This window comes from Megascapheus bottae, chromosome 3, assembly GCF_031878675.1.
Source record: "Megascapheus bottae isolate mThoBot1 chromosome 3, mThoBot2.hap1, whole genome shotgun sequence".
NCBI classification, from domain to species: Eukaryota; Metazoa; Chordata; class Mammalia; order Rodentia; family Geomyidae; genus Megascapheus; species Megascapheus bottae.
This window is the reverse complement of record NC_143511.1, coordinates 89,762,628-89,768,598: the sequence shown is the minus strand read 5'-3', so window position 1 is coordinate 89,768,598 and position 5,971 is coordinate 89,762,628.

The window sequence follows — 5,971 nt, the reverse complement described above, 5'->3', positions numbered from 1 at the left end:
AGGGGAGGGAGGGCCTGGGACGCCCACCCGCCGGCCACCGCAGCCCACGGCTGGCCCCTGACCGCCGGCCCGCCCTCCTCGGCGGGGAGGAGGAGGGGGGCCGTGACAGGGGAGGGGCAGGGGCTTTGAGGCTGGGGTGGGGGGCCCACAGGCGCCCTGGAAGGCCACCATCTCCGAAAGGGGCTCCCTCAGCCCCCCCCCCCCCCCCCCCGCCGTTCCAAGAGGCAGGGGGCCGTGTGCAGGGCGGGGCCCTGCTGCCTGGTGCCCCTGCTGTGGGGTGTGGGCCTTGGGGCTGTCCCTCCGCCTGCTAACGCTGACTGCGGAAGCCCATGGCCCTGGGGCCCCGGGCCGGCCCTAGAGACCAGGTGCTGCCCCTCCCAGTTCTGGTGTCCTGGGATGGGGTGCACACGGGGAGAGCAGAGGGCCTGTCCTGGGTCCCCCATTCCCCTCCACCCAGCCTCCTCTGAGCTTCTTGATCTGGAGGGCCTGACTCGTGCCGTGCTTCCTCTCCACCCTCGGCGGGCACCTGTGGATCACCTTGGGGGCCTCTCCCTACCTGCTGTGGGCACCTGAGAGCAGCCAGCCCCACCGAGGTCTAACCTGGCCTGGCCTGTTCCCCCACCCCAATCCCGGCCCTCCTGGTATAGCTGGAGACCTTGGAAACGTAGCCCTGAGCCACAGTGGACAGGAACAAGTCTGGGAGGCGAAGTGGTTCCCAGGAGCTGCCCAGTCCCTCCCCAGAGCTGCCTGGACATGGAGGAAAATGCCAAGGCCAGATTCTAACAGATACAGCCCCCAGCCCCGTGGCTTCCTGTACAGGAAAATGGCAACAAAAATAAACACAAGATAAAAATGGGTCTGTTGGCCCTGAGTTCGTTTGTTTTTCCTAGGGAAGAGAGGCGGCAGGCAATGAGAACCATCTGTGCCCAGAGTGATGTGGCTCGGGCCTGCCAAGTGTCCTCCGTGCCTCCCCCGGAGACCGCAGGAGCGGGCAGGGCCCGGCTGGTGGGACAGGGTGGCTGCACGGATGGCTGCAGCCCAGGCCTGGCCCCCAGCGGAGAGGTGCTCAGGGCTGAGGCCTCCTCTTCATTGTCTCTGGGCATCTGCCTGCAGGCAGGGTCTGCGGGAGTCCCGCTGGGGTCAGGCCCGCCGGGGTCAGGCCTGGGTTCGGCCCATTGGGCTCACTGAGCACTACAAGGCAGGGGAGGGAGGGCCAGAGGGTGGGGGCTGCCCTCACTCCTCTCAGACAGAGCCTAGGTGGGGTTGCAGTCAGGTGCCTACCAAGCCACGGCATTCAAAGTGCCGAGGGCTTAGTGTCAGCTCCAGTCATCAGCAGCCCCTCCCCTGTGGCTACCTGCCACGTGCTCCTGAGGTCACTCAGCACCCCGTGGCATGTGCTCCTTCACCCCGGGTACAACAGGGACCCGCCGAAGGCTGCCTGCCCAGGCTGGGGGAAGCTGAGCTCGTCCTTGACTTCCTGACTCTGAACCATGCCTCATCCTGGGCCTGTGTCCTGGGCCGACACAGGAGATGGGAGTGGGGCAGCTCTGGGGCTCTGGGCGCTGGGTGAAGCCATTGCCTGAGCCACTCCAGGACCTCTGCCCCCGGAGGGTCACACCCTCCACATGCCACCCCCTGCAGGAACTAGCACGGCAGGGACCACCCCAGGTGCGTGCCCACAGTGTATGTACCCAGCCCAAGCCAGGGTCCATGGCTCGTGGGCAGGCGCTGCCGTAAGACCCCAAGGTGGAAAGGGAGAGGGGACTTGGAGTGGATGCGCACACACGCACACATGCGCGCGCACGCGCACACACACACACACACACACACACACACACACACACACACACACACACACGTGTGTGTACACTATTTCCAAATAGCCTTTCAGGGTGGATGGAGGGCTCGCCCACCCTCACAGATGGGGCCCGAGCGTGCAGGACAGTGTCACCCACTGCTGTTTCCTTTCCTCAAAGCCCTGGCGTCCCTGGAGAGTGAAGGCTGCTGTGGGGCCCAGCAAGGTCCCTACAGGGAGCCCATGGAGGGCACAGGGAGATGGCATACACACGCCTGCACAGGAAGGAGCTGCAGCTGTCACGAGGACGCCAGCCCTGACGCAGGGACGCAGGGATGCAGGACACCAGCCCTTCAGCATTCCTGGGGTGCTGGCTGGCAGCCCTGGGTTTCGTCACCCAGGCTATGTCCCCAGGGCCTAGAGGAACAGGTGTGGCGCCCGGGAGCAGACTCATGCTCACTCACCTGGGGCAGGGTTATCTGTGGTCTTGGCTTGCTTCCTGCCCAGCTGCGCGCAGGGCCTGGCAGAGGGACGGACACCCTCATGCACACACAGAGCCTCTTCTGCCAGCCTCTACACTGGCCCCAGACCCAGTGACGACCTCTGGAGCCGAGCACTGGTGACCCTCACCTGTGACCCTAGCTAGTCAGGAAGCTGAGGTCTGAGGATCAGCGTCTGAAAAGTCAGCAGGCGCAGACAAATCTCAAGACTCCTCCCTCCAAGCAAACAGCTCGAGCTGGAGGTAGACCTGAGCCAGAGCATCACCCATGGCTGAAAAATCTAAGGGAGCGCACAAGGCCCTGAGTTCAAGCCCCAGAACTGGCACCAAAAACAAAAACAAAAACCAGGACAGTCCGAGTGACTGCATCCCCAGGACAGGTCCAGGCCCTGGGCCTCCTCCCCACACCCACACCAAAGTTCAGGACCAGCTGGCTTCCACTCTGGTCCCAGGTGAAACCCCTCCCTCTGTAGCAGCCACAGTCTGGAGGGGTGGGGACTGGGGACAGTTAAAATGTGGGTGGAGTCTGGGATGCTGCTGAATGAGCCCCCCCACGCTCCCTCCCTCCGGGAGCAGCCATTGGCCTCCCTGAAAACTCTGTTGAAGTTAGAATAAGTTGGTTTTGTTGCTGTTGTTTGTTCTGGGCGGCACTGGGGTTTGAACTCAGGCCTTTGCACGTGCTAGGCAAGTGCTCTATCAATCACTTGAGCTATGCTCCCTCCTCTTCCCCCAGCTCTTTTCTGGTGTGTGTGTGTGCCTATCCTGGGGCTTGAACTCAGGGCTTGGGCGCTGAATGTTTTTGTGCTCGTGACTGCTGCTCTACCACTCTGAGGCACGGTGATCTTTCTGTGATTTTGTTGTTTAATGGAGGCAAGAGTCTCACCGACTTTCCTGGAAAGACCTGATGCTCAGATCCCAGCTTCCTGAGTAGCTAGGATTGCAGGCGTGAGCCACCAGCGCCAACCGCCCCGGCTCTTTTCAGAGCTGAATCTCTTGTGTAGCTGGGTTGAAGCACATGGTGGATTGGCCTTTGCACAGGTGGAACTAAGACAAGCGTGAGCCTCTCTTGGAAGCAGGAGAGCTGAAATAGCTGGCAGGCCAAGGAAAGCAGAGCACCTGGGTCCCGGGGCCTCCAGCTCAGGTGACTGTTCCTGGGCTGTGCTGAGCTGAGCCATCGGTGTGACGGAGCGTGCCCAGCTCCTCCTCTACCCTCCCCAGAGCCCCCTGCAGCAGAAGGCCTGGGCAATGGGGTACAGGTGCCCTGGGCCCCGTTCCAGACACTGGGCCCCACTGCCCCAGTGGACATACTGAGTCCACCCCACCCCAGGACGGCGTGGCTTGTGCAACGTGGCTGGATTATGCTGTGGGTGTGGTCGGTGCTCCCAGGGGAGCTCTGACAGCCGGCATGCTCCGGAGGTCTGGGGTGGCAGGGTGTGGCTGGGCCCTGTCACCCCCCCACCAGGCTGTCCTGCTGGAAGTGGAAGGCCTCCCCTAACTTCCCCCCGTCTCTTAGGCCCCGCCATGGAGGAGGCAGGGGAATACTCTGTGCCAGCCCGGGCAGAGTCCAGGAGCTGGCACTTATGCGGAGAACAGGACCCTAGTTTGGGGTCAATGCCTCTCCCTGCGTTCTCTTTATTTGTGTGTGTGTGTGTGTGTGTGTGTGTGTGTGTGTGTGTGTGTGTGTCCGTGTCTGTGTGTGTCTGTCCTGGGGCTGCACCACAGGGATGTGGTGCAGTGCTGTCCTTCAGGGGTCTTTCCTCAAGCGCTCTACTACTCCACACTCGAGCCACAGCTCCACTTCTGTTTTTTGTCTTTGCTGGTTAATTAGAGCTCAGAGCCTCATGGAGTTTCCTGCTCAGGCTGGCTTTAAACTGTGATCTTCAGATCTCTTCTCCTGACTTTGTACCTGCATTCCTTTTTCACTCACAATCATAACTTTATTTATTTTTTTTTTGCCAGTCCTGGGCTTGAGCTCAGGGCCTGAGCACTGTCCTTGGACTTTCTCAAGGCTAGAGCTCTACCACTTGAGCCTCAGCACCACTTCCGGCTTCTTTCTATGTATGTGGTACCCAGGAATCGAACCTGGGTCTTCATGCATGCTAGACAAGCACTTTAACCACTAGGCCAAACTCCCAGCCCACAATCATAACTTTATTTAAAAGCAAAAAACAATAAACACCATGCCGGGGTGCGGTGGCTCACACTAATCCTAGCTACTCAGGAGGCTGAGATCTGAGGATCAAGGTTCAAAAACCAGCCGGGCACAAAAGGACCTGACACTTTTATGTCCAATTAACCTCTAGAAAATGGGAAGTGGGGCTTGGCTCAGGGTAGGGCAGTAGCCTTGAGCTGAAGAGCTCAGGGACAGCGCCCAGGCCAAGTTCAAGCCCCATGACCCACAAAAACAAAAAAAAAAAACAAAAAAAAAACAAAGCAAAACAAAAACTCCACTAACATAGATCATTATTGTATACCTTACAAAATGAAGCATCATTCCTTTGTCTGACAGTCATTAAACTCTCTGGCCTTCTGTGAGGAAATGAAAAGTCAGCAAAGTTGTACAGATCACTTGTGTGGCTTTCAGAGGAACCACCTTCTGTGTGCTTAGCTTTTTTTTGTTGTTGTTGTTGGGTCATGGACTTGAACTCTAGGCCTGGGCACTGTCCCTGAACATTTCAGCTCAAGGCTATCACCCTACCCCTGGAGCCATAGCCCCACTTCCCATTTTCTAGAGGTTAATTGGCCATAAAAGTCTTAGGTCCTTTCATGCCCAGGCTGGCTTTGAACCTTGATCCTCAGATCTCAGCCTCCAGAGTAGCTAGGATGACAGGCGAGAGCCTCTGTGCCTGGCTGTGTGCACAGCTTTGAGCCTGGCTTTGCCTCCTAAGCTGGCACAGCACAGTGAAACAGTCCATAGCAAGAACCACAGCCTGAGCCAGGCCAAAACTCTGGCAGTCTTGTAGCAACCCGGACATTTTATATCTAGAAAATAAGAATTGGGACTTTGAACTAGCTGTTTCCTTCTTTTTTCCCCCCTCTTCCAAGGACGGACAGAGCAAACTTCTAGCCAAGGACATAGCTGCTCTCTGGCTTGCTTGCCCTGGCCTGACACATTCAGAGATAGCATCCTGCCATGAGCCCCTCCCTATATTCTCGGTGATCCGTGGAGAGGCACAGGGGCCATTTGTGGCCTCCCCTCCTGGCTGCTCCTCCGGGTCTAAAGCTAGCTTTTGATTGGGTGACATCCTTAGCTTCTGTCACTGTCCTGGGTTTACTCTGCAGGCACAGGTACCCCGCGGCTCTGTTACTCCAGCCATCTCTCCCGTGCTCTGGGTCACAGCACTCTGTTTGCCCTCCATGATGACCTTTGGGCAGGCACACCTCACCCCTGTTAGGTGAGGGTCTTCTCATCTCCTTTGCCTCCTGGGAAAGCTGTGCTGACACTGGTGTCCTGGCCAGTACCACCTATGTCACCACCGTGTGAAGAGAGCAGCTATGACAGATCTGTCTGGACTCTCTGTAGTCTCTTCTCAAAAAGCAACACAAAGCTGGGTGCGCTGGCTCTCGCCTGTCATCCTAGCTGCTCAGGAGGCTGAGATCTGAGGATCAAGGTTCAAAGCCAGCCCGGGCACTAAAGTCCAGGAGACTCTTATCTCCAATTAACCACTAGAAACCCA